This window comes from Trachemys scripta, chromosome 14 (genome assembly GCF_013100865.1).
Source record: "Trachemys scripta elegans isolate TJP31775 chromosome 14, CAS_Tse_1.0, whole genome shotgun sequence".
Taxonomy (NCBI): domain Eukaryota; kingdom Metazoa; phylum Chordata; order Testudines; family Emydidae; genus Trachemys; species Trachemys scripta.
In genome coordinates this window covers 13,363,953-13,379,738 of record NC_048311.1, presented here as the reverse complement: position 1 = coordinate 13,379,738, position 15,786 = coordinate 13,363,953, and the positions used below count along the sequence as shown (strand labels likewise).

At 49.4% G+C, this 15,786-nt stretch overlaps 1 pseudogene; it reads right to left on the bottom strand.

The window, feature by feature from the left end:
* Window positions 1–6,958: 6,958 nt before the first annotated feature.
* Window positions 6,959–13,834, bottom strand: LOC117887617 (annotated as a pseudogene).
* Window positions 13,835–15,786: the final 1,952 nt, after the last annotated feature.

Sequence of the window (15,786 nt, the reverse complement as noted above, 5' to 3'; positions counted from 1 at the left end):
GACAGTCGCAGATGTGGCTGTGGGAATGGGAAAAAGGGAGTGAATTCCTCAGAAAGATAAATGTAGTTGTGAACAAAGAACATAGTCTTTCTCTGTGAACAAGACCATGCACAGCACCTATCACATGCGCACTCAGCACAAGGTCGAATTCTCGGCCTTCGCATTCAGTGCCTGGGGTCTTCCACAGCACATTTGAGAAGCGGGGCAGCACAACGGAATTTCTGTTGCAGGCAGACATGGTAAGCCGTAGACTTGTGGCAGTTTAAAACTTTTATATTACCACTGGCCTCATTTCACATTTAAAGCAATGTCAGTACCTGCTGCCAGCAATCCGGCAAGCAGGAACTCTGCCCCTGTCCCACCCCCTCGCGGCTGTCCCCAGGAACGATCCCTTTCGGCAGCCCCTCTCCCGCCTCCACCGCGTGGCTGCAAACCAGCGGTTACAGTTCTGTAAAGGAACGAGCAAGCAGTCCCAACACTAACATTCCCCTACCTAATTCAAAGCAGGTCACCATGGGCGACATCACCCTGATGAGGATCTCTGACAGCGAGAGAGAGAGAATGCTCCGGGAAAGCCTCCAAAGACCAGGGCCGTATGCCGCCCTGCTGTGCAGAGCAATGATTCCCGAGTACTTGCTAGTCTCGTGGCGCGGCAACGTGTCGTACTTCGGAGGACCCAATAAGGCCGCTCTCCCCAGGAACCTCATGCAACGGCTTTCCAATTACCTCCAGGAGAGCTTCATCGAGATGTCCCGGGAGGATTACTGCTCTATCCCTGCACATATAGACCGCATCTTACTCTAGCTGCAGTAGCAGGGACTAAACAGTAGAGCGGCTTGGGCAGGACAATCACGGAAAACCGGACATTGCTAGATTTTTTTTCAAAACTTGCACTGCCCATGACTGAACCGTTAAGTGCCTAGGGCAAACTAATCATGAACAACCCATTCTTTTAATTGTTAATATTCCTGTTCTGTTAAAAATAAATGTTTAGATGTTTACAACACTTACTGGATGATCCTTCACCAGATTCTGTGTCCGGGGTAACGGCTGGGGAGGGTTGGTAGGGGATCTCTGTAAGGGTGATGAAGAGATCCTGGCTGTCGGGGAAATCAGCGTTGTGAGCGCTGCCGACTGCCTCGTCCTCCTTATCTCCTTCCTCATCTTCCCCGTCCGCTAACATGTGCGAGGAACCGGCCGTGGACAATATCCCATCCTCAGAGTCCACGGTCAGTGGTGGGGTAGTGGTGGCGGCCGCACCGAGGATGGAATGCAGTGCCTCATAGAAACGGGATGTCTGGGGATGGGATCCGGAGCGTCCGTTTGCCTCTTTGGTCTTCTGGTAGCCTTGTCTCAGCTCCTTGATTTTCACGCGGCACTGCGTTACATCCCGGCTGTATCCTCTCTCTGCCATGTCTTTAGAGATCTTCTCATAGATCTTTGCATTCCGTTTCTTGGAGCGCAGCTCAGAAAGCACGGACTCATCGCCCCACACAGCGATGAGATCCAATACTTCCCGATCAGTCCATGCTGGGGCCCTCTTTCTATTCACAGACTGCACGGCCATCACTGCTGGAGAGCTCTGCATCGTTGCCAGTGCTGCTGTGATCGCCACGATGTCCAGACAGGAAATGAGATTCAAACTGGCCAGACAGGAAAAGGAATTCAAATTCAAATTTTCCCGGGGCTTTTCCTGTGTGGCTGGTCAGAGCATCCGAGCTCGTACTGCTGTCCAGAGCGTCAACAGAGTGGTGCACTGTGGGATAGCTCCCGGAGCTATTAGCGTCGATTTCCATCCACACCTAGCCTAATTCGACATGGCCATGTCGAATTTAGCACTACTCCCCTCGTCGGGGAGGAGTACAGAAGTCGAATTAAAGAGACCTCTATGTCGAACTAAATAGCATCGCAGTGTGGACGGGTGCAGGGTTAATTCGATGTAATGGCGCTAACTTCGACATAAACGCCTAGTGTAGACCAGGCCTACATATGAACTGTCTTGTGCAAAGAAACCTGACCCACCACATTCTGACTCCAGAGAGCAGGCAGAAGATAATTGCCGTGGTGGTGATGCAAACCACCTGGCTGGCGGGCTGAGGGGCGGAGGGGTGGGTGGCAATATTTTCCCAAGGTATTCTGCGCTTTTTAACCCACCGTTGCCAGGTGGCATTGTGATTGTTTGCAGTTTGGGGCCCTCCAGGAATTGATGCCAAGGCAGCCTTTGCAGAGGGGGCAAGCTGATCGCAGCCTCCTTTCTGTGAAAGTCCTGCTCCCCTGTGTGTGTGTGTGGGGGGGGATGTCAATTCTGGGTTGCGGTCACAGTTTGGGGGATTGATTCTGAGCGTCGCCTGCTGAGGCTCATGCCAGCTGGGGCTTGTCCATGCAGCTACAGAGAGACTCAGACAAAAATGAACTCACCGCAGTGTTGCTGGCTCTCGTGATTTGATCATGAGTCTCACAGTCATAGAATCATAGCACTGTAAGGCTGGAAGGGACCGCGAGAGGTCATCAAGGCCACATCCCTGCACGGAGGCAGGACCAAGTAGCCCTAGACCATCCCTGACGGGTTTGTCCAACCTGTTCTTAAAAACCTCCAATGACGGGGATTCCACAACCTCCCTTGGGAGCCTGTTCCAGAGCTTAACTGCCTTTAGAGTTAGAAAGTTTTTTCCTAATATCTAAGCTAATTCTCCCTTGCTGCAGATTAAGCACATTACTTCTTGTTCTACCTTCGGTGGACATGGAGAACAATTAATCCCCATCCTCTTTACTACAGCCCTTAGCATATTTGAAAACTGTTATATTGTCCCCCAACCATCTTATTTTCTTAAGACTAAACAAGCCCACATTTGGTGATTTTCCTAAAGCCCCAGCTTCTGGAGTCATGGGATTTGGTGAGGCTTTTTGTTTTCTTTTTTTTTTTTTAAGTACATTTCTTGCCCTCATGGTAGCAAAGAAAAGATGGAAAGCAGGACCCATGTGTTCTCTAGAGTCTCAAAAACCAGAAGGTAAATATAAAGAACCCTATATTTATTGTCTTTAAAATCCCATGATTTTGGAGGACAGGGGTCTGTATGGTTGGGGTTGGTCACCCTGTAGCCAGATGGCTTCTGGGGCAGTTCTCTCCTCACCTGGAACTCAGAGGTGCACTGGGCAGTTTGCCATCTGCCGCCTGCACCTGCTTGACTGCTGCAGTGAGAGCCAGGATCATTGCAACAAATATAAAGCATGAGTGGCTCAGACCCAACTCCGAGAAGGGTGGGGAGATGGAGTCCGTGGGCATTTGAGCTGCCTGTCCCCCTATTGGAAGACACTACTAGTCTTCATCAAAGGAGAAGAGAGGAGAGTGTCACCTCATGTCTGAGAAGTGAGTTATAAGCACCTCCTGGTGTCAGTGAGGAGCATCAACAAGTCGCCCGAGGGCCTGTCATGACAAATGAGTGACAGCACCTCGTATCCAAGCACCCGTTCACTGTTAATCTGTGTCTATTTAATACTCTCAGAGAGAGGCTTAATTACCTACTTTGGATTGGTCTTTGTGTATGGACAGCCGCCACCATCGTGGCTGATGTACCGGGGATTGAACCAGGGATTTCCAGGCCTAAACGCATCAGCTAAAGAGCCAACATTCCTGAGGTGGGATGTAACAGGCATGCGTCCGCTGCACAGAGGGAGACACAGCACACATTCACCAATGGGTTACACTGTATGTCTCTGCTGAAGACTCCTGGCCTTTGGCAAAGGCTGGAGATCTCCAAGCATCACCGGCTGAAACCTGCGCTGTTCCAAAGCATCGTCTCAGTGCCCACTGCCCTCCATCACTGCACCTCCAGAACCTAGCTCTGGCCCCACTCCCACACCCAGTGTCACAGGGATTGATTGGGACAACACTGGGCCAGATCCTCAGGTGATGTAAATCAGCATAGCTCCACAGACTGCAGTGGGATTGTGGTGATTTATACTCTCTAGCGGCTTGTACCACATTTTGTTTGGTTTTGGCAGACGGCAAGCAAATAAATACAGAAAGTATTTAGCTCTGTGGGGCAGGGACTGTCTTAGGGTATGTCTACACTACGAGAGTAGTTCGATTTTACTTAAATTGAATTAGTGTAACCGATATTACAAAGTCGAACGTGTGTATCCACACTAAGAACAGTAATTCGACTTTGTGAGTCCACACTAACGGGGCAAGCGTCAACATTGGAAGCGGTGCACTGTGGGCAGCTATCCCACAGTTCCCGCAGTCCCCGCTGCCCATTGGAATTCTGGGTCGAGCCCCCAATGCCTGCTGGGGAAAAAAATGTGTCGAGCGTGGTTTTGGGTAACTGTCATCATTCAACCATCACTCCCACCCTCCCTCCCTGAAAGCACCGGGGGGCAATCAGTTTGCGCACTTTTCTGGTGAGTGACAGCGAGGACGCCACAGCACTGCGAGCATGGAGCCCGCTGCGACCATCGCTGCAGTTATGGTTGTTGTCAACACCTCGCACCTTATCATCCACCTTTTTCAGAGGCAGATGCTGAGAAATCGGGCGAGGAACCTATGGCAGCGCGGTGAGGACATTAAGTCTGAGAGCGGCACAGACCTCTTGCAAAGCACGGGACCCCGCGCCGTGGACCTCATGGTGGCAATGGGTCATGTTGATGCTGTGGAACGGAGATTCTGGGCCCGGGAAACAAGCACGGACTGGTGGGACTGCATAGTGCTGCAGGTCTGGGATGAATCACAGTGGCTGCGAAACTTTCGCATGCGTAAGGGAACTTTCCTTGAACTTTGTGAGTTGCTGTCTCCTAGAATGGAATGCAGTGCCTAGAAACGGCATGTCTCGGAGCGTCCGTTTGCCGCTTTGGTCTTCTGGTAGCCTTGTCTCAGGTCCTTGATTTTCCCGCGGCATTTCCTGTGTGGCTGGTCAAAGCATCCGAACTCGGACTGCTGTCCAGAGCGTCAACAGAGTGGTGCACTGTGGGATAGCTCCCGGAGCTATTAGCGTCGAATTCCATCCACACCTATCCAAATTCAACATGGCCACGTCGAATTTAGCGCTACTCCTCTCGTCGGGGAGGAGTACAGAAATCGATTTAAAGAGACCTCTGTGCCGAACTAAATAGCTTCGTTGTGTGGACGGGTGCAGGGTTAATTTGATTTAATGCTGCTAAATTCGACATAACCTCTTAGTGTAGACCAGGCCTTAATCTCTGTGTTTGTACAGCTCCTAGCACACTGGGGTCCTGAGCCTTGACTAGGGCTCCTTGGCGCTACCACAATACAAATAAATAGTAAAATGATTGGCCAAGTAGTCTGATCATAGTAAAAATGTTTTCTCAAGTTAACTCCAGTGTGAAATTCCCTCTTTTATGGGCAGAGCTCAGACACATCCAGTTAGCGGACCTCTCTGATCTCTGCGTATACCACCTAATAAAGCCAAAATTGACCAGATCCCAAATTTTACTAGGGCATACATTAGCTTGGATAATATTTCAATATCATTCTCTTTCAGTAATACATCATCATGTTTTGAAAAAAATCAACATTGCCAATGCCCAAATAAATCCTAATTTAAAAAAAAGTAAAACAGTATTTTTATTAACAAAATAGAGCAAGCAAAAGATCCCCAATTTGACTTCATCTTGAATGTGAAGAGTTCATAAAACTAGACAGCAAGGCTTTATTTGCAGTGGTGGCAAGGTTTTAGCTTTGTCCTTTTACATTATTAATTGATAGTTTGCTATAAGCATCTTCCCCTCACTTTTAATCTACAAAATGGACTAAAATCAAAAGAATTTTCCAGGATGCAAAAAAACCCCAAGTGATAAAATGATGTCCACTGGATAATTTGATACCAGAAATGTTCATTCAGAAGAAGACATTAGGTCTAATACTGAAGTCCTATTTACCCTGGAATAAATCAAGAATAATCCCATTGATTTCAGCAGAGTTACACCAGCCAGGGATCTCCAAATAAGGCCCAAGGAATTCTTAGGAAAAATGAAGAATCATTCATTCTGCTAAGCATAATAGCAGTAAGGCACCTAACTCCTGGTGACTTTCAGGGGGAGTGTGTGATGGGGGGGTGTAAAACCCCACACTAGAACTGAAGGGGTTGAGGGGCAACTCTGGGCCCCAGGCAGCCCCACCCTTCCCACCTGCAGAGCATGCACCAGCCCCCTTCCCCTGGGAGGCCGAGACTGTCTGCTGAGCCCAGATGGGCTTAAGGTCCAGTTACTCTCCTTGTCTTTGCTACTGTGTCCAAGTGTAAGACTTGGTGGGGTGGTGAGTGGTAGGAAGTAGCCCAGGGAGGCAGCTTTAAAGCATGCTGGAGGCCAGACATTGTTGCCTCTCACAGGGCCCTGGGCTCACTTCCCAACCACCTGGTTATGGAGGGCATGGATACCCTCTCTTCCAGATTCCACTCAGGGAAACCCTTGCAACCCCCCTGGCTGGGACTAGACACCCACAGGGGCTGCTAAACAGACTGAAGTTCTTCCCACCCTGGGATGGTGTTGGACCCGATGTCTTCCTGGGACTCGGTTACCCCAGACAGGGATACGGCCAATTGGTGTTGAACGGAGGGTCGGGTCGACACCCCCCCCGGGATGTGACAGTGGCCACTAAGAGGCACTAAGTAGAGAGCCAGCAGCCTAACCACTAGGTGACACTGCCAGTGAGCACCACCCATTACAGAGTTAGACACCAGGATGCCATTTGGATCTTTGAAAGTCTCGCCCATGAATAGTCCAAATTGACTCCACTAGGACTAGTCATGGTCTTAAAGCTGGATTGAGGCCTAAATTGTGCCAGAATATATATATATAAAATTGGAGACGTGTTTTCGAAAACAGTTTTCTGTCTGCAGGTTTTCCTGTGTGGGTTTTTGGAGAGCAATTTGGGGTTTTTCTCATGGCTTGTAGAGAACACAGAAATGCCTGCAGGGCTGCGTCGCCCTAGCTAGTCTTTGTCTTATTTCAGGAACAGCCTGTGAGATCTTCCTGCCAACAGAAACCTTGAATGGTAGAAAAGACTCATCAGGAAAACAGAGACGGACCTGTGTGAAGCGTTACGTAAATGCTACTGGCTCTGCCCTGCCGGCAGTGTGGATTTCCTGCTGCAAAGATGGTTAGTCTGACTGCCGGTGCTGTAATCTCAGCATGGGATCTGAGAGTCAAGCTGGGCTCTTTCTGGCTAATATATCACCAGAAATAACGATTGTGATGTCAGGCTTCTGCTGATGATCCATGAATCAAAATAGAATCATGCCCCCTCTCCCAGCACTATGTTTGCTCTGAGGGGCTAGCGTGGGTATAAAATAATAAGACAGATTTTAGTTGGTAAAATAACGAGATCTGGCTCTGAAGACAGATAGCGACCAGATGTGAGGAATAAGCAGGGGGCATTATTGCACAGTTACTTTACAGAGTAGACCTGTCGCTGAGCCAGATCTCCGAAATCCCTGGCCAGCACTCTATCCATTAGGCCACACTGCCTCTCCTATATAAGAGTCTTAGCCACAGAGGAAAGTGGGATAGGAAAAACCTTCCATCCAAATAATCTCCATTTAATTCCACAACTGACCTCACACTAGCCTCACCCTACAGGCTGAGCTCAGCAGCTGATCAGGCTCCTTCCATACCTGTATATAATAGACATGAAAGCAGCACTTGCGAGTGATCCAATCCAATATACCCAGTGGTTGTCCCAGTGACTGGACACCGAGGCTGGGTCAAAGGCTTGGGCTGTATTCAGACAGGATCCGGAGATGGAGCCACTGAAAGGAGAAATCAGGGATGTATTTAAGGCATACGGGGAAAGTGCCTTTGGGTGGGATTCACAAAGGAGTTAGGCACCTACATACCCATTGTGGGAGTTACGTGCCTTCACAGCCTTGTAAATCCCATCCTGCCGTTTTAAACCTGACTTGCAGAGCCCATTCCCCTCTGGGCTTGCTAAGGGCAGGGTCACTTCCCCATCTGTGATTGGCTGAAATCAGTATTGCCAGCCCCAACTGCTTTAAAATGTTGTCTCACAAAATCATGGGATTGTCTTAAAAATCATGAGTTTTTTTTATTTGCTTCCTAGTTGTTGAGCCTTGAGGGGTCATGTTTTCCAGCTTTTCTCTAAAAACTAGCAGTGCACTTCTTTTTAACAAACTCAGATTCTCATGTAATCACATGACTCCAGGAGCTGGGGTTTTGAAAATACCCCAAATATTGTGACACTCACGCTAACATCACATGACCTGGCAGCACAGTGAAATCACAGAGCAGGTCCATTCCCAGCCTGCAGGGGAATCCAAAATTCCCAGTGTCAGCAAAAAATACATCAAAAAATGAAAGTGCTGTATATCATCACCAGGAATCAAACCAGCAACTTGCAGAGCTAAGCATCAGCTACTGCAGAGTGATCTTAAGAACTACCCTTTAGAGGGGGCAGCTGTAGCAGACTTGTATCATGTGTGGCTCAGGCACAGAGCAGGACACAACATACTCATTGCAGGCAGACCCACAGATATCATGTTTTTTGATTGGGCTCATTGGCAGCCCTACCCCCACAGCAGGGAAGAGGGATCTACGCTTATCTGACCAGAATGCTCGTGGTGAGGGTGAAGCTGATGCAGAATGGAGCCAGCTGGGTCTTGCTGTGCTCAGTCAGGGCTCCCATCCGGACGGTGAAGATGAGGAGAGATGAGAGCGTCAGTTCTGTGCTGACTGCCATGACCACCGTGCTGCCTTCCTGCACTGTGCAGCCCTCTCCAGTCCAGTTGGAGAAAACATCCTCCACAATCACACACTGCTCCCCTAGCTGGACCCCGGAGAGAAGAGACGGTACAAGGCTCACCCTACTAGGCTTTGCCGGGAGCTCCCTTTGAGTGACCACCTTAGTCTTTTGCTCCAGAGGCTGGCCTGAGGTGGGGGAGCCTCAGCTTTGCTGGCTGGGGCATTGGAAGGACTCAGTTGCCCCATTCAGCTGATTAGAAGGGGGATGTAGTCCCCAAAAGAAGGCCTGCGTCCTGCCATGTATGGCAGATGCTAGGGCCACATAGGACAGACAGGGTCTGGCACGCTGGAGGTCAGTGTTATGCCCTGGTAGGGACAGCTGATCCTTAGTGCTATGGAAAAGGCAGCTGAACATGGACAATGCAGCCTGCGAGCAAGGACCCATCACTATAACAAATCCTTGACCCCGCTCCCATTCTTCATGGGGTGAGAAACAAAAAGCAAAGCAAACACATTGCAGCGAATTCTCAGGTTAACCCGGCCACAATTAACTTGCCAGCAGGACGCTGAAGCAACTAAAGTTTGATTTCTCTGCCCCCTGGTGTCCAGTTTGCAAGCATGCATTTGGAAAGTTCTGTCATCCACTGATTTGGTCAACTGTCGACTTCATTCCATATTATTGTCAACTTGTTGAGTTGTTAACTCTATTCCAGTTGTAATTTTGATTTGTGATTGTGTTGCTTAATGCTTAAGGAGGCTAGTAAAGGTTATAGTCATTAGCTTTAGTGAGGAGTTTAGTTGAGATCAAGTTTGATTTTTATTAACTTGTAATAAAATCTAAGAAAGGATATAGCCCCAGATCCACAAAAGTATTTAGGCTCTCAATGTCCATGGATTTCAGTAGAATTTAGGAGCCTAAATACCTTTGTATATTGAACCACAGAGCTGACTTTTCCTGCAGAATTACAGCAAGGGTCCCAACATTCTCGCAAAGATCATTCATTGAAGTATCTCAGGGCTCCTTAGCTCTGTCCCTAAATCACTACCTATATCCCTCACAAATCAATACACTTTATGTTTCAAATACTTTTTGCAAACTATCTAGAGACCATGAATTATTAGAAGAATTTAACTGGAGAGTCATTTCAAATGAGGAATAAATTGGAGAAACCCCCAGTGTGTTCATGGACAATTTGCAAACAGATAATGAGGCAAAAATAATCAAATACAGGATTTATTATGACTGTTTGGCCCAGGTTTAGGTGAGCTCCATCAGTTTCTCCTATGGATTTGGGGAGAGCTCCCAAATTGGACTGGGCTGGACCTTGTCACTGATGCTGTCCCACAATGTCTTGTAACTTTAAGGCAGGTGTGTTAGCCCCACCTGTGACTAATTAACTCCTCCTAGGTGATGGGTCTGAGGCCAGGGATCAAGTGATAGCCTGCTGGCCACCTGTTGCTTAGATTAAAGGCCAATAAGCTGCTCAGGGAGAAGGTCGGTTCCCACAAGGAGGGCTAGGAAGGAGCAGTTTGATTTCTAGAGGCCTGTTTCTGTTTCAATAAATCAAGGGAGGGAAGTTCTGCTGCTGTTTGGAGCTTTATTTGGTGCAGTAGCTGGTGAGTTGGTCCTGTAGCTCACATCTAGGTACTTACCCGGCCCTCTCACCCTGGTGTTGGAGAACTGAAGCTGCCTCTCAAGTAGTCTTGTTTCAATAACTCCAGTGCTTTCCTAACTTGGGTGGAGGGTCCCCCATGCCTGGGTCTCCCCCACCCCCTGCAACATGTGCAGATACCAAGTCTGCGATGATCGGCGTAAGCCTCCAGCTAGCTGCTGTGTGTGTCATATGCACCCATGCTAGGGGTATTTTGGGGTTTTCCACATACCTTGGCCAAAAGGGCTCCCTGTATTCCTCCTGATAGCTGGCAGAGCCAGTAGGGGACTAGGAGAAAAGGGAAAAGGCTCCTACAGCAAATGCAGACAGGGTAATAGCTGCGTTGAAATGGCCTCCACTGCAAAAGGAAAGGCGTCAGTTGTGTACCTGGTAACAGAGAGGAAAGGACCTTACTGGATCCTGCCACAGGTCCTGGGCAGCTATGCCGCCTAGATCTGGGAGAAACCAGGACTTAGTCCTTGTTTGGCTTGAATGGTCATTATGCACAGAGACTCAATACTGCTGTACACCAAGGAATTATATTATAGACAGGGCCAGTTCTAGGGGTGGTCACCCTGGGCACCAACTTCAGTGTCTTTTTATCTCTGCTCTGATTGGCTGGCTGTTTTTGCATTGGCCCTGCGTTTTGTTTTGTTTTGTTTTGTTTCTCTCCCCGCTGGGGGTGTAACAAAATGGCTGGGGCCACTCCTGACTATAGATAGGGGATGTGCTGGCTCTAGAGTGGAGCCCTCTCCTTTAAGTCTGTATCCAACCCAGGACAGTAGCAATGCGACGTTGCTCGCTGTTTGGTTGTGTCTAGGGCCTGATTCAAACTCTACCGATGTCCAGGAGAATCTCGGGGCGTGGGTGTGTGTCGGCGGGTCTCCCCGCAGCTCTCCATGGAGAACGGAGCAGGGCGCAACTGGCGCTGATTGCCCTCTCACTGCCATCTCAACAGACAGGCCGTGGCTTGGAGAGAGACTGAGCTCTGTTCTTGGAGGCGAGCCCCCTGGAACTGGAACAAGGCCAATAGTAGGGTCAGTCTGGAACCGTCATGTACGTGGAGGACAGATTCTGGCAGGGCAGTCAGTCTGGTCCCTTTCACCTGCGCCCTGCAACCTGGAAGGGAAACCACTGAGCATCAGAGAGAACTGAGGTTGGCATGATGGCCCTGTGACGTTGAGCTCCATATGATTTTATGAAAATAAGCTAATGAGTGCCAATTCTCTGGCAATTGAAGTCACCGAGCCTCAGGACTTGGGGACTTCAACAGCAGAGTCAAGGGAAGGGGTAGGGACGGCTTTGTGGCCTGCAGCATGCAGGGGGTCAGACCAGATGATCAATAATGGTCCCTTCTTAGACCTTAAAGTCTATGAGTGTGAATATAATGTAACTGGAATATGCTTCATGCAAAAGGTCTCTTGTAAGGTATCATTACAAAGCTTATAATTTACTGAGTGTGTTCATCCTATTTATATGACTGTATCATTCTTGTATCTGAAACTAGAAATATGAAATAGAACTCTGAGGTCCATTGTAATTATGCAAAGTGTGGGCCATTAATGGTGGTTTGGAATCTTGATGGCTCCTATTAACCAGGACAATTGACTAGATGGCTTTGTTTACTTGCAAGCCTTCCTGTAAGTAGGCCAGGAAGAATGAAGGCTTGGGGTCTCACAGGACATGTGACCATGTCACCTGGTACTGGAATCCATCTTAAACCTGGTGCTTTTCCATGTAGAAGGAGGGGTAGGGACCTAGAGAGGCACAAGATTCCTGTCTTGTGCCAAAGCTATAAAAGCAGGTGGAACAGAACCAAGGAGGTTCCAGTCATGTGAAATCCCCTGCTTTTCACCTAAGATGCCTGCTGGAACTAACAAGATCTGTACCAGGGGAAAGGATTGGGCCCAGACTAGGAAGAAGTCTAGTCTGTGAAAGGAGCTTATTGGAACATCTCTAAGGGTGAGATTTACCTGTATTTGGTTTCTTAATGTATTGGGCTTAGACCTGTGTGTTTTGTTTTATTTTGCTTGGTAACTTACTTTGTTCTGTCTGTTATTACTTGAATCCTACTTTTTATACTTAATACAATCACTTTTGTTTATTAATTAACCCAGAGTAAGCGATTAATACTTGGGGGAGCAAACAGCTGTGCATATCTCTCCCTCAGTGTTATAGAGGGTGGAGAATTTATGAGTTTACCCTTTATAAGCTTTATACAGAGTAAAAAAGATTTATTTGGGGTTTGGATCCCATTGGGAACTGGGTGCTGGAGACAGGAACACTTGCTGAGGGGTTTTCAGTTAAGTCTGCAGCTTTGGGGGACGTGGCCCAGACCTGGGTCTGTGTTTGCAGCAGGCTAGTGTGTCTGGGTCAACAAGACAGGGTTCTGAAGTCCCAAGCTGGCAGGGCAAACAGGCTCAGGGATAGTCTCAGCACATCAGGTGGCAGTCCTAAGGGGGTCTCTGTGACCCAACCAGTCATGACTCACAGGCCCCCTCTGCTGATTACGCTGAAGAGCCACGCTCACTCTGCCCCCCCCCCCAAAATGGCCATTTTAACACTGCCTTCCTCAATGCACCCAGGTTTCCATGAGCGAGGGCCTGTTCGGTGCCTGCCCTGCCGTGATGTCATGGTACTGGTTCCTCGGCATCAGACAGCATCCAAGCAATGCTTGGAAAAGCTCCACTGTCCTGTGCTACCAAGCTCCCGTCACGCCCGGGGCTCCCAGATTAGGCTCCTGCCTCTCCAAACATCTTGGTGGTGTCAAACTCACCCCTGCAGAGCTCCTTGGGCCAGATCCTCAGCTGCCGCAAGCTGAGCTCAGCATAGTGCTGCTGGCTCTGGCCCTATACTCAGTCCCCATTGTCCAATAGGGCAGCAGAAATGGCCTGAGTGTCACTGCACACACAAAAATCCCCAGAAGGAGGCAATGTTCTAGTCACCTCCCACAAATTCCTTTTGTGGCTTGAGCCATGGATAGGGAAAGACACCCCCCCACCCAAAAAATCCATCCCCCCCCCCCCCCCCCCCCCCCCCCAAGCACTATTCCCCTCTAATGTCACAGTGTGATATGCTGGGTTACAGCCTGCTAGGCGCAAGAGGTGGCAAAGCATGTGGCCTTGCCTTGCGGCTGATAGGCTAGAGCCGTGGTGTAGGAGAGCTCAGCACTGATCTCCAGTACCAGCTAAGGCCAGGATCCTACAAACACTTAGGCTGTGCTTCGTGTTCTGCGCGCGTTTAGCTCTCGTGAGCTGGAAGCTGAGTCTCTGCAGGGCCAGGGCCTAGGAGAGCACCCGAGGTTCTAGATGGTGGCTCTAGCTGCCTGTGTATCATGCACCCACTACCGCTGTATCTAAGCTCCAGCCCTGTCAGCAGAAGGGACAAGAGCCCTTACGTGTCCCTTACCTTATTTTCCCCAAAACTGCTATCACAGTCCCCAGTGACAATCCATGAGCCAGCGTGGTGGGTGATCACGGAGAGATGTGCCACCACCATGAACAGGGTGCTGCCCCTCAGTTCGGCCAGGCAGGGCTGGATGTACTTCTCAAAGGCGGTGGGGTTCTCTGGCTCTTTCCCGTGGTCTGCAGGAACTCGAGGGGAAGCCATGGAGTTTCCCTTTGTCTCCAAGAAGTGTTTCTGGAAAAGAACCATCCCCTGAAGGCCATGTACCTGGGATGATGCCTCTGGGGAGGAAAAGGAAAACAGGTGTCCGTCCATCCACTGGAAACTCCTTTCCCTTCAGCAGGGAATGTGGGGCCCTATTCACCTCTCTGCCCCCAGGGTTGGAAACAGAATGCTCCCCAGCCCAGGATGCAATGCTCCACAGCCCTCCCTTCTGAGTGCCTACAGACTGCACAGGGGTCTTGTCTGTCCTGACATACAGAGGTTTCAGCGCATAATCGACAATGCGCCTGATTCTTGGTTACACTAAGGCCAGTTCAGGCTGATTTGGCAGTGTAAATGGTCCTTAAAGTGGGAGAGAATGGCCCCCCGAGGGCTCCTCCTTGGACGGGGGCCTGTAGCATTTACCTAAGTGCTCTGCGCTGGCCTTGCCCCCAGCCCTGGCTATAGGAAGCAGATCAGGGGCATGGGCAGTGTGTGCTCTGGCCTGGCTGTTGTCTGTTTCGCAGGGCCCATCGTCAGAGTGTGAGGTTCATCAACAGGAGAGCGCTACACCAGGATAACTTAAATCAGTTTTTAAACCAATATAGTGAGATCTGTGGCAAGGGCATGTTTCAATAGGAGCCTGGCTTATTCTGGTTTAGTTTAAACCTATTCCTAACAGACTTAAGCTAAACCAAAATAAGCCGCTCTTACACCAAAATAAATTTACACCCAGTCTTTGGCACTGACTTGACTGTGTTGGTTTAAGTTAACACCTTGTTATACTGGTGCAACTTTCTCATGCAGACAAGTCAGAGTCAGAGTAGCCCTGAGGCTGCTCTAATTTACATCAGGGGCCAGGTAGGCAAGCAGGCAAGGCCTTGGCTGCCCCAGAAGTACAGGGAGACTGTCACCTTTTGCCCCCACTACTCTCTCTGCCCCAGACACAGGAAGGGAGTAACTTGGCATCACCACCAATGCTCCTACTACCTAAATGACTTTGTCCAGTTAACCAGAAAGACCTTGAGATTAGATGTTCCTCTTTATAGTTCAATGGCTGTGGTTGCACTGGAGTTACGGTGTAATTACACAATGGATATACTTTTGGATATCTGTGATTATAACTCTACCTGGAGTGTCAACTACATGGCTCAGGATATGTATGCTCACTGCTTTAATTTCAGGTTTCAGAATAAGAATGTTAATATCTTTAGTACTTGTTGCTCCATGGATCTAGTACAGTCACATAACTAGAAAATTGTCATTGCAGAGCGGGTACACTACAGCTACTGATTCCACATGGAACTGTATTTTCCAACGTTTACAGTGATTTGGTAACAGCTGCCTATCGTGGGCCGGATCCGCCTCTCATTTCCACCAACTTCACACCAATGGAGAGGGCCGGCTCCAGGCACCAGCATTCCAAGCAGGTGCTTAGGGCGGCAATGTGCAAGGGGCGGCAGTCTGTGTGTTTTTGCCGCTCCAAGCAGCATGCCCAATTGCTGCTGCAGATGGTGGGGGCAGTTCATGTGCCGTTAGGGTGGCACGCGCATTTCCGCGGCGGCAGCAACTTCTATGTTCAGCTGCCCGCGGCAGCAATTCGGCGGCAGCTTCTGTCTTCAGCCGGAAGACAGAAGCCACCGAATTGCCGCCACCGTGGAAACGTGTGTGCCGCCATAATGGCACATGGACTGCCTCTGCCGTCCACGGCAGAATTCAGCACGCTGCTTGGGGTGGCAAAAACAGTAGAGCCGGCCCTGCCGATGGAACACCTTTGACTTCAGGGGAGCTAGTCCTGATTTGCTCCAGTAGTAGT